A 19677-nucleotide genomic window follows, 5' to 3' on the forward strand; every position below is an offset into this window, starting at 1 on the left:
ATTATGCTACAAAAATAATGTTAAAGGTATTTTCTCTTAAGTATTTTTGTGCATTCGCTAAGTACTTTTCTTTTATCTGATTAGTCACATGCTGCTTTCAATGAATACTAACTACTTCTATTTGCCATTCTATTTCATAGTGAGAAGGTAGATTCACCACATCCTAGTTATCATTATTATTCCATTACCTGGATTGTCTTCGGACCACAGAATGTGTCCTGTTATTTGCAGTTATAGTCAGTCATTACCACCTGGAATTAATGCACAAGTAAGTCAACTCAGGAATATCCCAATTTATATACCACCCTTGAAAAAGTTGAAGGAGGCAGTTCAGAATATATTTTTTCTTCACTTATTTTTAAGAGTCTATCAGAAGTTAATAAAATGATATCCATTTACTTTTTTTTTTGCCTCAAGGGTCAATGCTGGGGTTTGGTGCCTGCACTACAAACCCATTGCTCCTGGAGGCCATTCTTCCCACTTTGTTGCCGTTGTTATTATTATTGTTGCCATTGTTGTTGTTGTTGGATAGGACAGAGAGAAATTAAGAGAGGAGGGGAAGACAGAGAGGTGGAAAGAAAGACACCTGCAGACCTGCCTCACCGCCTTCAAAGTGACCCCCCAGCAGGTGGGGAGCCAAGGGCTGGAACCAGAATTCTTACATGGGTCCTTGCACTTCACACCATGTACCCTTAGCCCAACACCTGATATCCATTTATTTATCACATGATTTTGGATTTTTCCACACTGGACATTTACTTTAATCAAAATAAAGGAAAGTCCAATGTATTTAAGTTACTGGATTTATCTACACTTGATCTTAGCCAAAAGGCCGAGAAGCGATTTTTTACTGGATTTATCTATCCCTGTTGGTTGGAGCTTTCTTTCTTTCTTTACTACATTTCAACTTAATTTCATGAAGTGCCCCAATTCCTATCTTAATCTCCTCCTTTGGGTGCCCTGCCTTTTCCTATCTCCTTTTCCTTCTTTGAACACTAAGAGAAGTAGCTGAATGCTTAAAGGGACCTCATTTTTCATAATCTCTTGTTCCCTTAAAATATTTTATTCATTTTATTTTAATAGAAGAGTGTCGGGCTGTGCCACCGGGGAGAAAGAAGAGACGAGCAGAGAGGGAACACAAGTCTTTATTCACCCAGGCAATTCAGTTAGGTGAGCTTACAGCGTTTTGGGCCACGTGAAGCTAGCAAAATGACTGCCTCCCGCTATGCACAGCAACCCTTCTCTGTGTCAGGTCGCTGAGGTGAAAAGGGGCATAAAGAGGGCTGACCTGGAACAGCATCAGGCTTTATAGGATAAAAGCTGGAAGTGGCAAGTCGGGATGGGATTGGCTAGGAAACAAGGCACTCAGGGATAGGGTTACAGCTCTCACGGGAATGGGAAGGGGGAGGAGGAACCAAGGCACTCTGGGAAGCTTGGGTTTCAGCTCTCAAGGGAATTGGTGATGCCCTGAGGGTATCTGCACAATACCCCAACAGAAGAGAAATACATAAAGACACAGAAAGATCAGAGCACTGCTCAGCTCTGGTTTATGGTGGTACTGGAGACTGAACCTGAGAACTTGGAGCCTCAGGCATGAAAGTCTTTTGCATAACCATTATGCTGTCTCCCCAGACTCTCCGACTCCTTTTTTCATATTAATACTTGTTTTAATTTTTATGGAACATCAAAGTAACTCATGTTCAGTTTATAAAGCTGCAAAACAAAATATGTAGAAAGAAGATAACCACCTGTTAACCGAACTTTCAGAGGAACCAGTATTAATTACTATAATTTCTTCAAGTCTTTTTAAATTTAACAACAGGGGTCTTACTAGATATATTTTGTATCTAGCTTTTCTCATTTCACAATTCTTCATAAGCATTCCTCCCACTTTGATTTATATAAAAAATTAAATACATCATTGAGAATAAATTGGGAAAGCAAGAAAAGACAATGAAAATCAGCTATACTTTTATCATCCAGAAATAATTACTTTAGTATTTTGATCTGTTTATTTTGGGTGTTTTTTTCCTATGCATACTATTACAAAAGTATTAGTTGGAGAGCAAAACTCTGCCTATCTAAAATATCTTTGGCAACAGTTAATTTCAAGAGACCTTGCAGGTAGAATGGAGATATCTCTGAAAAGGATATTTACATGTAAAACATTCCCTTAAAGGTGTCTACTAATCTTTTTTTTTCCCTTTTGTTGCCCTTATTGTTTAACACTGTTGTGGTTATTGATGCCGTTGTTGTTCGATAGGACAGAAAGAAATGGAAAGATACCCATTTTGTCTGGTGTGTATTTGATTACTGATCAGACCTTTGGACAACCTAAATAGGAACAGGCTGATTTCTTTTGCAATCCAATCATTCTTATTATTTTTAATTTGTTGGATAGAGACAGCCAGAAACCAAGGAAGAAGGAGATAGAAAGGAAGAGAGTCAGAGAGACACATATAGCATTGCTTCACCATTTGTGAAGCTTTCCCCCTGCAGGTGGAGACTGTGTATTGGAATCTGGGTCCTTGCACAATGTAACATGTGCATTTACCCAGATGTGCCACCACCCAGCCCCACACTCTAATCATTCCTTACATAGATTTTGTAAGCTTGAATTTTGTGTGACTATTTCCAACAGTTACTCAAAGTTCATCAAGTGCTTACCATGTCCTGTATGTTGAGAAAATATCTGCCTTTGTACAGCTTAAATTCTAGTGAAGGAGAAAAGCAGCAAGCACATAAATAAGAATAAGTATGAAATCCTGATGGATAGTGCTCAGAGGGAACAAAAGCAGAGTGAGGGGATGGAGGCCTATGGAAAGTAAGCAGACTACACTGTACAGGTGATAGAGGATGGCAGGCTCATTCCTGAGCATACTCTTAAAGAAGTAAAAATAAAAATGTAATTTTCCTGGATTTTGTAATATTTATTTGCTGCAACTTTCAAACTGTTTGGCTTGTGATTTCTCCTTTACATTCTAATGTTGACTTTTGTCCTAATTTTTATTTATTTATTGCCCATAAGTTTTATTCTTTTTTGTTTGCTTTTTTGAGAGGTTACCTGAATTGTTTAAGCTTCTTCATAGATGACAGAGTTACAGAACTCTGGAGCCTGGGTCATGCTGATAGGTGATCACTGGCTCTCTTTCTAAGGCCCAACCTGGCATTGGGCAATTCCAGAAGTAGATTCCTATTATAAACTGGGAAGGGTTAGGATTCGGAACCCCAAATATATCTGACAATGAAGGTAGGAACAGGAGGAGGGGTCAAATAAGGTGACAGCAGAAAGTTAAACCCCCAGAATCCACTGTCATCTCAGTCTAACCCTCTGAGCCCTGCTTGATGGAGTTAGATTTATTCTAATCTTGTGAACTAGCACTATCAGCAAATGACCTTCTTATTTTTCAGCATGTCAAAGACTTCCAAAATCCTGGGTCTGCTTGCATTCAGATAAGCCTTTCTGTGTGCTCCCATGTTCATTTCTTTCTTGATGGGAGAATTTTGAAATATAGACACTTTTCTTTCCATACTTCAAAATGTGGAAGATTTGAAAGAAGGAGACAACAGGAATTCTGGGCAGAGTCAGCCAAGGCTTTAATAACTTGTTAGAGGAACCTTTTCTTGGGTAGACTCCCAGCCTAAATGCAAGGCTGAACACATAGTGCTGGAGAAGCCTTGGAGATCTGTTCTATACATGCTGCTCACACTGTGGTCCCCACAAATACCATAACTTTGTTACCTGTGAGTTATTAGATTCAAATGGTTTTTAGCTGCACAGGTTCTTTGTTGCATAGGTAATGGTTGATTTACAAATGTAGATTCCTGCTGAAGTGTTCTCTCTTTCACTCTCTAGATTTCCAGGACATCAAAAGGCAGTAAGAGATTACAAGCAATTTACTTATGCATAATGAAAAATTTTAGAGAGTAGTGTTAGGAAAATTCTTTTCCTTGATTTCTCCAATATTTCCTAGCTTTGCTTCTATGTGTAAGTTCACAGCACAAGCTTGATTGATTCACCAATCAAGCTTGCAGTTTTCAACCCATTGACTGAGTCTTAGTTACATGTTAGAAAAATCAGGACAGTTTCTGAAACAAATAAATGCCCAAGTCTCATGTTGGAGTGGGACCCTGACACTGATAGTCTTAAAAACGAGGCAATTGGGAGTTGGGCGGTAGTGCAGCAGGCTAAGTGCACATGGTACAAAGCACAAGGACCTGCGTAAGGATCCCGGTTCAAGCCCCTGGCTCCCCACCTGCAGGGGAGTCCCTTCACAGGCAGTGAAGCAGGTCTGCAGGTGTCTTTCTCTCTCCCTCTCTGTCTTCCCCTCCTCTCTCCATTTCTTTCTGTCCTATCCAACAGCGACGACATCAATAATAACAACAATAACTACAACAAGAAAACAAGGACAACAAAAGGGAATAAATAAATATTTTAAAAACTGGCATTAATCATAGAATCAGGATTTAGAACCACGGCACTCTATAGAAGATGGAAAAGGATGTTCTACCCTTTTTACCAGAGGAAGAGCAGAAAACAGTGATTACAGCTCTTGGAGCTGGTAGTTTTTCAATAACAGGATGCTAACATCATTTCTTGTTCCCTTCCCTCACCAACTTAGGGCTTGATAAGAAGGCAATTGGGACCTGAGGAGGCATAATTCACAGCTCATGCTGTGAAGGTGACTGTCAGAAAAAATGCTTTCCACATATTCTTTTTCAGGAGGAGGAGAAAGAAAGTTATTCGTGTGTGTGTGTGTGTGTGTGTGTGTGTGTGTGTGTGTGTGTGTGTGTAATTGGAAGTGACTGCAAAGAAGGCCCAAATAAGGACCTTTCCGGAAACTGGAAAGTACAGCGGATAGAGGCTTGCAACAACAGCCTGTGGACCACAAAAGAGGGGTCACCTTTGTTAAGTCCAAAGGAAGAGTTCAAGAAAGGAACTCTGGATTCACTACTGGGAGCCAACTACATAATGTTGATGGATGATAAAAGAAAGTGAAACAGCACAATTTTCATTTCTGTGCATTCTGCCAAAGAGAAGAATCACTATACTGAAAAGAATGGAACAATTTCTGATTCGAAGGAAGCAAGACAGAAAATTTGAAAAAATATGCAAAAACAACCTGGAAAAATTTAGGTCTTTTTCTAACACAAGCTTTTACCTAGTTCCATTTCAAATGGCACACTCCCCAATAAAAGTACAGACCCTAGATATAGGATAGGGCATAAGGGACTGGGAGAGTGTATACATGTACCCATAAGTTAGGGGGGGGCTATATTCCTCAAAGTAAAAGTGTTTAATAGTCTGTTGTGATTAAATTTAGATCAAATAAGTCCTACAATCAAGTAGAAAGGCCTAAAGGAGGCACCATAAACTGTCTAATCAAATAGTACTTGGGCCTAGACATCCGCCTTTCATACCCCCTACTTCATTTCCCTCAATCACTATCTACTCAGCTAACTACACAAAAGAAAGTAATATATATCTTCCAATCTCTTCTGACAGTATCAGCATTAATGTCATCCCTTGACAATCTTTAGAAGAAACACTGTATGCAAAAAATAAACTTTAGAAAAAAGAGGACTTCCTGAGGCGGAGCTATGAGCAGCAGCAGATCGCTTTCTCTCTCCTCTCCTCTCCTGGATCAACTAGGAATACCAAAGGAGACCACATGGGACCGAAACAAGACAGGACTTGAATGACCACAGGAACCCACTAAATCACCGGTGAGTACAAACACGTGTGGCTGGTGACAGAGAGGAGAGAGGAGCATAAGGAGAGATTAAGTGCTGCTAACAGTCCAGCAGTTTATCAGTTGAGACACCACCTCCAGTCTGCTCCACCAACAAGGGGACAGCTTAAGGGAGGAGAGGACTCCCCAGAGACTCACCAAGTGCAACTCTGAGTCTCCATTGCTACTGCCCTCAGAATCTGGAGTAGCAACAGGGAGGGACAACAGGGGACAGAGATCTAACCAGGAAACTAAGGAGAAGACCTATATACCTTGGTGGCATAGCTGAGGGGCTGTGAAAGTCTCTTTGCATAACTACTGGATTATCTCAGCCACACCCTGCTTTATCTCTCGGTCAGGAGCCAGTGATTAAGCTGAAGCCTATTGATAGTTTAAAAGCCCTCAGGCTCCCATAGCCTACAGGGAAGAAAAAAAAAAAAGAGGCTTTTAAACCACTGAGATCCAACTCAGGGATTAAAATACTATTGAAACAACTGTTAACTTCCACCACTGTGAACCCTTTAATTAACTTACTTAGACACAAGTCAATCCAGGCAATAGTGATCAGTAATTTGAAAAGTACTGATAAAGGGAACTCATAACATAATATATAAAATGGTTAAAACAACAAGAAGAAATATTGGAGAATCAAACCAGGACAAGAGTCCAGCTAAAAGTCCTCCAGAGGGTGAAGCACAAAATAACGATTTCAACATCCAAACATTAGCTAAGGAAATAATAACAGGAATGAGTAAAGAATTTGAAAAAATTGTAATCAGAAATACAGGAACAACAAATGAGACTATGGAAGAAAATACTAATTATCTCATGGTTATTAGAGAGGTTAAAGCTGAAATCGCTGAGCTAAGAACGCAACTAGCTGAACAAGCTATCTAACTAGCGGAACAGTATCAGAACAGTGCAACAAAATAGATGAACTCCAGAAAACAGTAGAGGGCAGAGAGAATAGAATCAATGAGGCTGAAGACAGAATTAGCAAGATTGAGGATGAATTAGAGACAACTAAAAAAGAAGTAAGAGATCTCAAAAAGAGATTAATAGATGCTGAAAACAACAACAGAGTCCTATGGGATGACTTCAAAAGAAACAATATACGCATTATTGGAATACCAGAGGAAGAAAGAGAAGGAGAGGAAGAAAGCATTTTGCAGGCCATAATAGCTGAAAATTTCTCTAGTCTAGACAACATCAAAGACATAAAGATTCAAGAAGCCCAGAGGGTCCCAAAACAGAATTAACCCAGACCTAAAGACACCAAGACATATCATACTTAGAATGGAAAGGAATAAGGATAAAGAAAGGATCCTGAAGGCTGCAAGAGAAAAACAGAGTCACCTACAAAGGAAAACCCATAAGATTAGCAGCAGACTTCTCCATACAAACACTACAGGCCAGAAGAGAACGGCAAGATATCTATTGAGTGCTCAATGAGAAAGGCTTTCAACCAAGAATACTATATCCTGCTAGACTGTCATTCAGACTAGATGGAGGCATCAAAACCTTCTCAGACAAGCAACAATTGAAGGAATCAACTATCACCAAGCCTGCCCTGAAAGAAGTTCTGAAAGGTCTCCTATAAACAATCAGACTACCACAAATAGGACATATATCAAAACACTCTAAAACTCTACAAGAATGGCATTAAAATATCTTCAATCTTTGATATCAATAAATGTCAATGGCCTGAATTCACCTATTAAAAGACACAGAGTAGGAAGATGGATCAGAAAACACAACCCAACAATATACTGTCTACAGGAAACCCACCTAACTCAACAAGACAAACACAGACTTAAAGTGAAAGGATGGAAAACTATCATACAAGCCAATGGCCCACAAAAAAGGGCAGGAACAGCTAGTCTCATATCTGACACGATAGACTTTAAAATAGATAAGATTAAAAAAGATAGGAATGGACACTACTTAATGCTCAGAGGATCAGTCAATCAAGAGGACTTAAACAATTATTAACATCTATGCACCCAATGAGAAGCCATCTAAATACATCAAATGTCTACTGAAAGAGCTACAGCAATATATTAACAACAACACAATCATAGTAGGGGACTTCAACACCCCACTCTCTCAACTTGACAGATCATCCAGGCAGAAAATCAATATAGACATAAGGGAGCTAAATGAAGAGATAGATAAACTAGAACTATTGGACATTTTCAGAGTCATTCATCCCAAGAAACTGGAATACACATTTTACTCAAATACACATGGGTCATTCTCAAGGATAGACCATATGTTAGGCCACAAAGACAGCATCAGCCAATTCAAGAGCATTGAAATCATCCCAAGCATCTTCTCAGACCACAGTGGAATTAAACTATCACTTAAAAATCAACAAAAGATTAGTAACAGTCCCAAAATGTGGAAGCTCAATAGTACACTTCTTAACAACTTCTGGGTCAAAGAGGAAATCAAGGAAGAAATCAAAATGTTTCGAGACTTCAATGAAAATGAAGACACAAGCTATCAAAATATCTGAGACACAGCTAAAGCAGTACTAAGAGGGAAGTTCATAGCTATACAAGCACACATTAGGAAACAAGAAAAAACACAAATAAACAACCTGATTGCACATCTTAAAGACATAGAAGAAGAAGAGCAAAGGAACCCAAAATCAACCAGAAGGACAGAAATCACTAAAGTTAGGGCAGAAATAAATAACATTGAGAATAAGAAAACCATACAAAAGATCAACAAAAGTAAATGTTGGTTCTTCGAAAGAGTGAACAAAATCGACAAACCTTTAGCTAGACTCACAAAACAAAAAAGGGAGAAGACCCAAATAAATTGGATAGTAAATGAAAGAGGAGATATCAAAACAGACACCGCAGAAATTCAACATATCATGCGAGGCTTCTATGAACAACTATATGCCACCAAGCTAGAGAACCTGGAAGAAATGGACGATTTCCTAGATATCTACCAACTTCCAAAACTAAGTAAAGAGGAACTACATAACATGAACAGGAAAATCACAGCCAATGAAATTGAATCAGTTATCAAAAATCTCCCCAAAAATAAAAGTCTTGGACCAGATGGTTTTACAAATGAATTCTACAAAACCTTCAAAGAAGAACTAATACCTCTACTTTTGAAAGTCTTCCAGAAGATTGAAGACACTGGAATACTCCCTGCCAGCTTCTATGAAGCCAACATCACTCTGACAGGGACACAACCAAAAAAGAAAACTACAGACCAATATCTCTGATGGACATAGATGCGAAAATATTGAACAAAATTCTAGCCAACCGGATACAGCAGTATATCAAAAAGATTGTTCATCATGACCAAGTGGGGTTTATCCCAGGCATGCAAGGTTGGTTTAATATACGTAAATCAATCAATGTGATCCACCACATCAACAAAAGCAAGACCAAAAACTACATGGTCATATCAATAGATGCAGAGAAAGCCTTTGACAAAATACAACATCCCTTTATGAACAAAACACTACAAAAAATGGGAATAGATGGAAAATTCCTGAAGATAGTGGAGTCTATATATAGCAAACCTACAGCCAACATCATACTCAATGGTGAAAAAATGGAAGCATTTCCACTCAGATCAGGTACTAGACATGGCTGCCCACTATCACCATTACTATTCAACATAGTGTTGGAAGTTCTTGCCATAGCAATCAGGCAGGAGCAAGGAATTAAAGGCATACAGATTGGAAGAGAAGAAGTCAAACTCTCCTTATTTGCAGATGACATGATAGTATACATGGAAAAACCTAAGGAATCCAGCAAAGAGCTTTTGGAAATCATCAGGCAATACAGTAAGGTGTCAGGCTATAAAATTAATATTCAAAAGTCAGTGGCATTCCTCTATGCAAACACTAAGTTAGAAGAAATTGAGATCCAGAAATCAATTCCTTTTACTATATCAACAAAAACAATAAAATATCTAGGAGTAAATCTAACCAAAGAAGTGAAAGACTTGTATACTGAAAATTATGAGTCACTACTCAAAGAAATTGAAAAAGACACAAAAAAGTGGAAAGATATTCCATGTTCATGGGTTGGCAAAATTAACATCCTCAAAATGAATATACTACCCAGAGCCATATACAAATTTAATGCTATCCCCATCAAGATCCCAAGCACATTTTTTAGGAGAATAGAAAAAAATGCTACAAATGTTTACCTGGAACCAGAAAAGACCTAGAATTGCCAAAACAATCTTGAGAAAAAAGAACAGAACCGGAGGCATCACACTCCCAGATTTCAAACTGTATTATAGGGCCATTGTCATCAAAACTGCTTGGTACTGGAACATGAATAGACACATTGACCAGTGGAATAGAATTGAGAGCCCAGAAATGAGGCCCCACACCTATAGACATCTGATCTTTGACAAAGGGGACCAGACTATTCAATGGAGAAAGCAGAGTCTCTTCAACAAATAGTGTTGGAAACAATGGGTTGAAACATGCAGAAGAATGAAACTGAATCACTGTATTTCACCAAATACAAAAGTAAATTCCAAGTGGATCAAGGACTTGGATTTTAGACCAGAAACTATCAGATACTTAGAGGAAAATATTGGCAGAACTCTTTTCTGCATAAATTTTAAAGACATTTTCAATGAAACGAATCCAATTACAAAGAAGACTAAGGCAAGTATAAACCTATGGGACTACATCAAATTAAAAAGCTTCTTCATAGCAAAAGAAACCACTACCCAAACCAAGAGACCCCTCACAGAATGGGAGAAGATCTTTACATGCCATACATTAGATAAGAGTTTAATTACCAACATATATAAAGAGCTTGCCAGACTCAACAACAAGACAACAAATAACCCCATCCAAAAATGGGGGGAGGACTTGGACAGAATATTCACCACAGAAGAGATCCAAAAAGCTGAGAAACACATGAAAAAATGCTCCAAGTCTTTGATTGTCAGAGAAATGCAAATAAAGACAACAATGAGATATCACTTCACTCCTGTGAGAATGTCATACATCAGAAAAGGTAACAGCAGCAAATGCTGAAGAGGGTGTGGGGTCAAAGGAACCCTCCTACACTGCTGGTGGGAATGTCAACTGGTCCAACCTCTGTGGAGAACAGTCTGGAGAACTCTCCGAAGGCTAGAAATGGACCTACCCTATGATCCTGCAATTCCTCTCCTGGGGATATATCCTAAGGAACCCAACACATCCATCCAAAAAGATCTGTGATATGTTCTTGGCAGCACAATTTGTAATAGCCAAAACCTGGAAGCAACCCAGGTATCCAACAACAGATGAGTGGCTGAGCAAGTTGTGGTATATATACACAATGGAATACTACTCAGCTGTAAAAAACGGTGACTTCACTGTTTTCAGCTGATCTTGGATGGACCTTGAAAAATTCATGTTATGTGAAATAAGTCAGAAACAGAAGGATGAATATGGGATGATCTCACTCTCAGGCAGAAGTTGAAAAACAAGATCAGAAACGAAAACACAAGTAGAACCTGAAATGTAATTGGCATGTTGCATCAAAGTAAAAGTCTCTGGGGTGGGTGGGTGGGGAGAATACAGGTCCATGAAGGATGATAAATGACATAGTGGGGGTTGTATTGTTAAATGGGAAACTGGGGAATGTTATTCATGAACAAACTATTGTATTTACTGTTGAATGTAAAACATTAATTCCCCAATAAAGAAATAAATTAAAAAAAAACTTTATACAAGAGTATATTGTATACTGGCAAAAATTAAATATAAACGAAAGGACTACTATTGTCCCTATGACAACCTTTATTAGAATCATCAGTAACTCAGTAAATGCAGCAAAATTTAAGGTTAACTTAAATTTAACTAAAATCCTAGGTGTATTTCCTACTTGAGGCCAGACTCCAGAAACCTAATACCAATTTGGATACAACAAATGACACCCATTGCTTTATCAAATGGGGGAAAGTCTAAATTCATCAGATGAAGAACACAGAAGCTAGATAAGGGCAAGAGACTGGATCACTTTAGTGGTGACCTTTTTGGTCAATACTAGGCTACCCCATCAACTGTATTCCCACATAGACATCATGGGGCCTAGACCTCTAATAGATCCCTCTCTCTACCATCACTGGTCACTTCCAACAAGAACATCATTATAAACCCTCTTGTAGGCCTCTCAAGGACCACAAAAGAGGGCCCTCACTATAAAGTAGCACTCTCTGAAGGGAGGCTGGGTCATCTTACTCTGCCACTCAAGGAAGACTAGTCTGGAAATGAGTGCAGCCTAGACTATTCCCAGCTGTGACTGACAAAGACTCAGAGGTTATGCAGACTCCTGTGTTAAATATGAATATATATGGACTCTGGGTCAGATCAATGGGGCAAACAGCTTGTTGTATTTATATATTTTCTTTGAGTTTGGGAGCTACTCTCTGCCTTAATCCAGCTTTTTAGCCCTATTTTTGCTTTTGACACCATCTTCCCAAACAATATTTTTAGGTCACTATCAGGTTAGCTATCAAGTTCAAGCAAAAATTACTAAAGTCATGGTCCTGTAGGAACATACAGAAAATAGACTCCCTAACTTCTACCTACCCTAAAATCCCTATTCTTATCTACTTTATGGTTCCTGTTTATTAAATGTTTTGTCATACTGCCTTTCCATCGCCAAGTTGCAGATGCTATCTATGATTCTGTCCTGAATTTCCTAAGAGAGAAGACCCACCTTCCCAGAGCCCTACCCTCCTAGAGAAAGATAGAAACAGGTTGTGGGTACAGATCAACCTACCAATGCCCAAGTCCAGTGGAGAAGCAATTACAGAATCCAGAATTCCCACCTTCTGCACCCCATTAAGAATTTTGGTCCATTGGGCTAGGTGGTGGTGCAAAAGTGCACATAGTATGAAGCTTAAGGACCCGCACAAGGATCCCGGTTTGAGGCCCAGGTCTCCACCTGCAAGGTCTCCACACTTCACAAGTGGTGAAGCAGGTCTGCAGGTGTCTTTCTTTCTCCCTTTCCGTCTCCCCTCCCCTCTCAATTTCTCTCTGTCCTATCAAAAAAAAAAAAAGAAAGAAAAAGAAAATGTCACAGGAGCAGTGGAGTCATAGTGCAGGTTATGTGATAACCCTGGAAGAAAAAAAAAAAGTTTTGGCCCATACTCCCAGAGAGGGAGACTTATTAGGGGAAGATGACCAGAGGGTTCTGAAGTCCAATTCCATTAGGACCTGGAGAGAGAAGAAGAAAAAGGAAGGACATTCATAAGTAGTAACAGGTGTAGATATGACTTAGAAAGGAAGATAAGACAGGACCATAGGAAAAAAAATGGGCAAATACATATAAATATAGTTATAGAAATAGTAACTCATATCTGTGCATGCTTAAACAAGTGTGCTACTGCTTAGCCAAACCTGTATCTGTGATCTTGGGAGAACTACTGTAGTTTCCAATGGAGGGAATAGTGCCACAGGACTCTTGTGGTGGGAATGTTGTGGTATTATATCCCTGTTATTTCACAGTTTTGTAAATCAATATTAAATCACTAATAAAAAAGAAAAGTCTAGGTCTATCCTACTTCCTTCCTTTATTTTCTATTTGTTGTCAATAGGAATTTACTGCTCCAGGTTGACATTTTCAGATAGAGACAGAGGGATAGACAGGGCTATGGAGAGTGGAATCTTAACTGGCCTCATACATTCAGGTCTGGTGCTTATATATAAAACACATATTTACTAGCTTGAAAATCAGTCAGTGCAGAAAAACCTTCAGTGAAAATCAACTATCAAGGATTGGTGTTTTCTGTGAACAGTAGTAAAAGATGACAAAGTCAGGGGCCAGGTAGTAGCACGCTGGGTTAAGTGCACATAGTTCGCAGTGCAAGGACTGGCACAAGAATCCTGGTCCAGGACCCCAGCTCCCCACGTACAGGGGGGCTGCTTTGTAAGCAGTGAAGCAGGCCTGCAGGTGTCTATCTTTCTCTCCTCTCTGTCTTCCCCATCTCTCTCACTTTCTGTCTTATCCAACAGCAGCAGTAGCAACAATATGGCTTCCAGGAGCAGTGGATTTACAGTGCAGGCACCAAACCCCAACAATAATCCTGGAGGCAATAAATAAATAAATAAATAAATAAAAATGACAGTCTCCTATTGACAGTGAGCCTTCAATCTTCAACTAAGATATCTTATTTTTTTTATCTTTATTTATTGGATAAAGGCAGCCAGAAATTAAGAAGGAAAGGGGTGACAAAGAAGTGAGAGAGACAGAGAGACACCTGTAACACTCTTCAGCACTCTAAAAGCTTTCCCCTTGCAAGTGGAGACCAGAGGCTTGAACCCGAGTCCTTGCACATTGCAATATGCACGCCCAACCAGGTGCACCACTATCTGACACCCTCCCACCAGATATATCTTGTTATGAGGGAATGCATTTGCAGTCTTCTCTGCCTATGGGAGTCGGATCATACTTGGATTCTCGGACTTCACATTTATCAGGAATGTAAGAGCTATACCTATTTATGTAGAGAAAGCCATGTGTGAATGCACACCACTCACTGACTAGGTAGAAGTGGTGCTCTAGCACTAGAGAAATAGCTCAATGGGCAGGTGTGCCTTTTCATGCATGTAGCCCAGGTTCATAGCCTGGCACCACACAGGAGTGCTACAGTACCAGGTAAGCTCTGGTGTGTGTGTAATGGAAAAGCCTTCCAGAAGCAGTGAAATTGTACATATTCAGGACCTGGCTCTGAAAAAAAAAAGTGGTACGCTAAGTTGATCCCTAAAAATTCTTTTAATAGCAACTCTAGGGTGATTGCTAGTGTAAAAGTCCAGTCTTTCAGAGTGCCCCTTCTTCTTTCCAAATGAAGTATGGACAAATATTCATTTTGATTTCAGGGCAGTCAGGGTGAAGTGACTCAGAACCACATGGTTCATTGTTCTCTTTGTTGGGGGCCTTCTGTCTTCTGTTAAAGTCAGAGCCTCATGCATCTTCTTTCTTTGGTCTTGACTGTGCCAACCTCATTCCTATTGGTGCTATGAAGTCCTGATGCTGGGCTGTGATCTCACTTTAACACCCCCTGATGTGCTCACCACTCAGATGCTTAGCTAACCAATTTCTGCAGCCTACTAAGGACCCAGGGGGATCTCTGGGCCCTGGCCACAGAGTTAAATTCAAGCCCTGCTCACTAAATTGGACCATTAAGCTTATTTATTTAAGGGCATTTTTTTTAAAATTCTTATGTTACTTATCTTGGGACAAGAGAAGTACTTTTTATTTTTTATTTTTATTTAATTGATTTATAAAATAGAAAATACTGAGAATACCTCAGGACAAAAGAGGTAAAATTCCACAGATTTCCTACCACCAGGGTTCCATATCCCATCCCCTCCCCTGATAGCTTTCCTATTCTTTATGCCTCTGGGACTATGAACCCAGGATCATTATGGGGTACAGAAGGTGGTAGGTCTGGCTTCTGTAACTGCTTCTCTGCTGAACATGGGCGTTGGCAGGTTAAGTCATACTTCCAGCCTGTTTCTCTCTTTCCCTAGTGGGGCAGGGCTCTAGGAAGGCAGGGTTCCAGGACACATTGGTGAGGTACTCTGCCCAAGGAATTCAGGTTAATGTCATGGTAGCATCTGTAACTTGGTCAGAGTACTGGAGCTGCATTTTTTATTTTGATGTAATTTCAAATTTATAAAATTTGCATATACATTTCACCCACATTCATCAGTTTTTACTTTGTCTCTTGCTTTGCCTGTGCAGATATGTTCACATGTCTATATACAAATTTATTTATTTTGCCTACAGGGCTATCATTGGGACCGGCACTACAAATCCCCTGCTCCTGGCAGCCAATTTTTCCATTTTATTGGATAGGACAGAGAGAAATTGAGAGGGGAGGGGAAGAGAGGGAAAAAGACACCTGCAGACCTGCTTCACCTCTTGTGAAGCCCCCCCCCCCCACACACAGGTAAGTAGCTGGAGGCTTGAACATGGGTCCTTGTGCTTAGTACTATGTGCACTTAACTGGGTGCACCACTGTCTGGCCCCTCTTTCCTTCAATCATGAAGATAAGTAATTTTGTTTTTTGCTTCCAGAGTTATTGCTGGGGCTTGGTGCCTGCACTATGAATCCACTGCTCTTGGAGGCTATTTTCCCCCCATGTTTGTGCCCTTGTTGTTGTTATTATTGTCATTGCTGTTGTTGTTGTAGGATAGGACAGAAATAAATTGAGGCGGGGATGACAGAGAGGAAAAGAGAAAGACAGACACCTGCAGACCTGCTTCACTGCTTGTGAAGCGAACCCCCTGCAGGTGCTTGAACTAGCATCCTTTACACCAGTCCTTGCACTTCACGTCATGTGCAGCCAACCCGCAGCACTACTGCCTGGACCCCAGGATAAGTAATTCTTTAAAAAGAGAACTCTGGGGGCTGAGCAGTAGTGCACTGGGTTAAGTGCACTAGTAGGAAGCAGAAGGACCTGTGCTAGGATCCTGGTTCGAGCCCCCGGCTCCCCACCTGCAGGGGGGGGTCATTTTACAAGCAGAGAAGCAGATCTGCAGGTGTCTTTCTTTCCTCCTCTCTATCTTAACCCTCCCCTCTCAATTTCTATCTATCTCACTATATATATATATTTTAAAAAATGGCAAAATGGCCTCCAGGAGCAGTGGATTTGTATTGCCAACACTGAGCCCCCAGCCCCAGTGATAACTCTGGAGGGAAGGAGGAAAGGAGGGAGGGAGGGAGGGAGAGAGAGAGAGAGAAAGAGAGAGAGAGAGAGAACTCTCAAAACTCAACAAGGAAACAATCTAATTATAAAATGGGCAAAATACATCAACAAAACAGAAAATGACGAGTGTTGGTAAGGATGTGGAGAAACTCTATTATACTATTGTAATGGAAAACAGTATGGAGAATCCTCAAGCAAATAAAATTAGAACCATCTTATGATCCAGTGATAACACTCTTAGTCATTTATCCAAAACACATGAAAACACTAATTTGAAAGGGCATATGCATTCCCTGTGTTCATATCTATACTCATAATAGCCAAAATATGGAAGCCACCTACATGTCCACTAACAGATAACTGAATAGAGTTATGGGGGATATACTTCATAGGGCACTACTCTGCAATTTAAAAAGATGATATTGTGTCCTTTGGGACAAAATGAATGAAACTAGAGGTGATTATGCTTAGTGAAATAAGGAGGTGAGAGACAATTACTGGATGTTTTTGCTCAGATGTAGAATATAGAGAATTGGGCAGGGGTAGATAGCATAATGGTTAATGCAAACAGACTCTCATGCCTGAGGCTCCAAAGTCCCAGATTCAGTCCTCTGCACCACCATAAGCCAGAGCTGAGCAGTGCTCTGATAAAAAAAAAAAAGAATATAGAGAAATGAAACACATGAAATTGTAAAGAAAAAAAAATGTAGCCAACCTGTCTCTTTAACTTTGAGAGAACTATGGTGGTTATTATTGGGGTGAAGCACAGAATTTTGGTAGTAGGTATGATGTGGAACCATAGTCCTGCAATCTTACAATTATGCATGTCACTAGTGAAAATTAAAAGGGGGGGGGGCTAAAAGTGGGGGAGCTAGGTGGTGGCACATCCAGTTGAGTACATATGTTACAACACGTAAAGACTTGGGTTCAAAGTCACAGTCTCCACCTACAGGGGAGAAATGTTGGGATATGAACACAGACTGTATCATGTCCATGTTTATATTACAAGTGGGGAAATGTTGAAACACAGCTCACGTTTTGTTCACAATAGGATTTGGGGAATAATTAGCATATGGCTGATGGCAGCCTATGAGCGTAGTATGAACTAATGGAAATCCATAAGGGATTGTGGGTGCATTGCAACTGATTTAAGTGCATGTATTCTGGATATGTACTCTCTGTTCCTATAAACTAGCTGCAGCTCCCATTTCCTGCATGCCTGCTGTCCTCTCCATACCCCCATTATGTCATGGCTGCTTCTTATGGGATCGGAATATATGGAGCTCAGTTCTAGTAAAACTAGCTTAAAAGACTCATGGTTCTTCAGCATTATGACTAGGCAGTATCTCTATCCCCTTGCCTATTTTGCTGTACCTAAATATCGTACCATGTCCCTGTACCTGTATGTAATAAACTCTGCTTAAGCCTGACCAAAACCTGAGCCTGAAGTCTTATTTTTTAATCGTTATTTATTTTTTTGCCTTCAGGGCTATCATTAGGGCTTGGTGCTTGCATTGCTACTGGTGGTCATTTTTTCCATTTTATTGGATAGGACAGAAAAATTGAGAGAGCAGGGAGAGATAACGAGGAAGAGAGAAAGGTAGACACCTGTAGACCTGTTTTCACTGCTAGTGAAGTGACCCCCTTGCAGGTGGGGAGTGGGTGCTTGAACCTGGATCCTTGTACATGTCCCTGCGCTTAGCACTATGTGCCCTTAGCCAGGTGCACCAAATCTGGCCAAATCTTTCACTTTTTAATTACTATAGGCAAGCTTTTTGAACAATGTACAATGCTGCAAGTATCTCTTTTTATCCCTATCTCCCCCTTCCCTCTCAATTTGTCTCTGTCTCTATCCAATAAATAAATAAATAAAGTATCAGAAGAGACAGTCTTGGAGCCTGGGAAGAGAGCTCAGTGCAGTAGAGCACAGGGCTGTGAGCTGAAGGTCCCAGGCTCTATCCCTGACTCTGCATAATGTCAGGGCTGAGCAGTCTGGCTTCTTCTTCTTTTTGTAAAAACAAGAATAAATACATCTAAAAAAGAAAAGAAAGTCTTTATGGGCAAAAGATATGAAATGACATTTTACTGAAAACAATACATAGATGCCTTATGAGAACATGAAAAAATGATCTCCAGTAGCAGAAGCTGGGGTGAGGATGCAGCTCAGTAGTAGAGTACAGGCCTTACATGTAAGAGGCCCTAGATTCAGTCTCCAACAGTCCATTCCACTCCAATATCCAGCATCACTAATGACTAGGGAATGATCACTAAGACCATGATGAAATAGTTCCATATACCTACTTATTAAAAAAAACTAAAATTTTAAAGCTTGAGAAGCTGGATCTTTCACGCATCATTGGTGAGAAAATAAACAGCACACTCATTTCTGAAAAAGTTGGATAGCTTCTTTTAAAAAAATTTTTTATATTTATTTATTTATTTATTTCCCCTTGTGTTGCCCTTGTTTTTTATTGTTGTTCTAGTTATTATTGTTGTTACTGATGTCGTTGTTGTTAGGACAAAGAGAAATGGAGAGAGGAGGGGAAGATAGAGGGGAAAAGAAAGATAGACACCTGCAGACTTGCTTCACCACCTTTGAAGCGACTCCCTTGTAGGTGGGGAGCTGGGGCTTGAACCGGGATCCTTAGCTAGTCCTTGTGCTTTGCGTCACATGCACTTAACCCGCTGCGCCACAGCCCAACTCCCTCGATAGCTTCTTGAAACCATTAAATGCTTCCTCTAAGATCCAGCAATCATAAGCCTGAATATTCATGGCAGAGAAAAGAAAATGACATCTACACAGAAGACAATTTTATTTGTAATGGCCCCAAGCTGAAACAATGGGTATGTTCCTTAACAGGTAAATGGCTAAGCAAACTGGTACATCTGGACCAATGGGATAGTGCTCAGCAATACAACAGAACATAAGGATGATACATGCAACAGCTTGGTTTGGTCTCAAGGACATTATGCAGAATGACAAAAGCAAGTCTCAAGAGATTACATAGTGTACAGTTCACTTATGTAACATTCTCTAGAGGATAACATTATGGAGATGGAAGAAAAGGCTAGTTGTGGCTGTTGATTATGGGAGGAAAGGGGAAAAAGGGTATATACACACAGGGGTAGCATGACAGAGACCTGTGTGGTGATGGACTCACTGTGCCTCGTGATTGCAGGGGTGGTTATGTAAACAGACAAATGTGATAAATGGCACAGACCATGGTACCCAGCAGGAGCT

This window comes from Erinaceus europaeus, chromosome 9, assembly GCF_950295315.1.
Source record: "Erinaceus europaeus chromosome 9, mEriEur2.1, whole genome shotgun sequence".
Lineage (NCBI taxonomy): Eukaryota > Metazoa > Chordata > Mammalia > Eulipotyphla > Erinaceidae > Erinaceus > Erinaceus europaeus.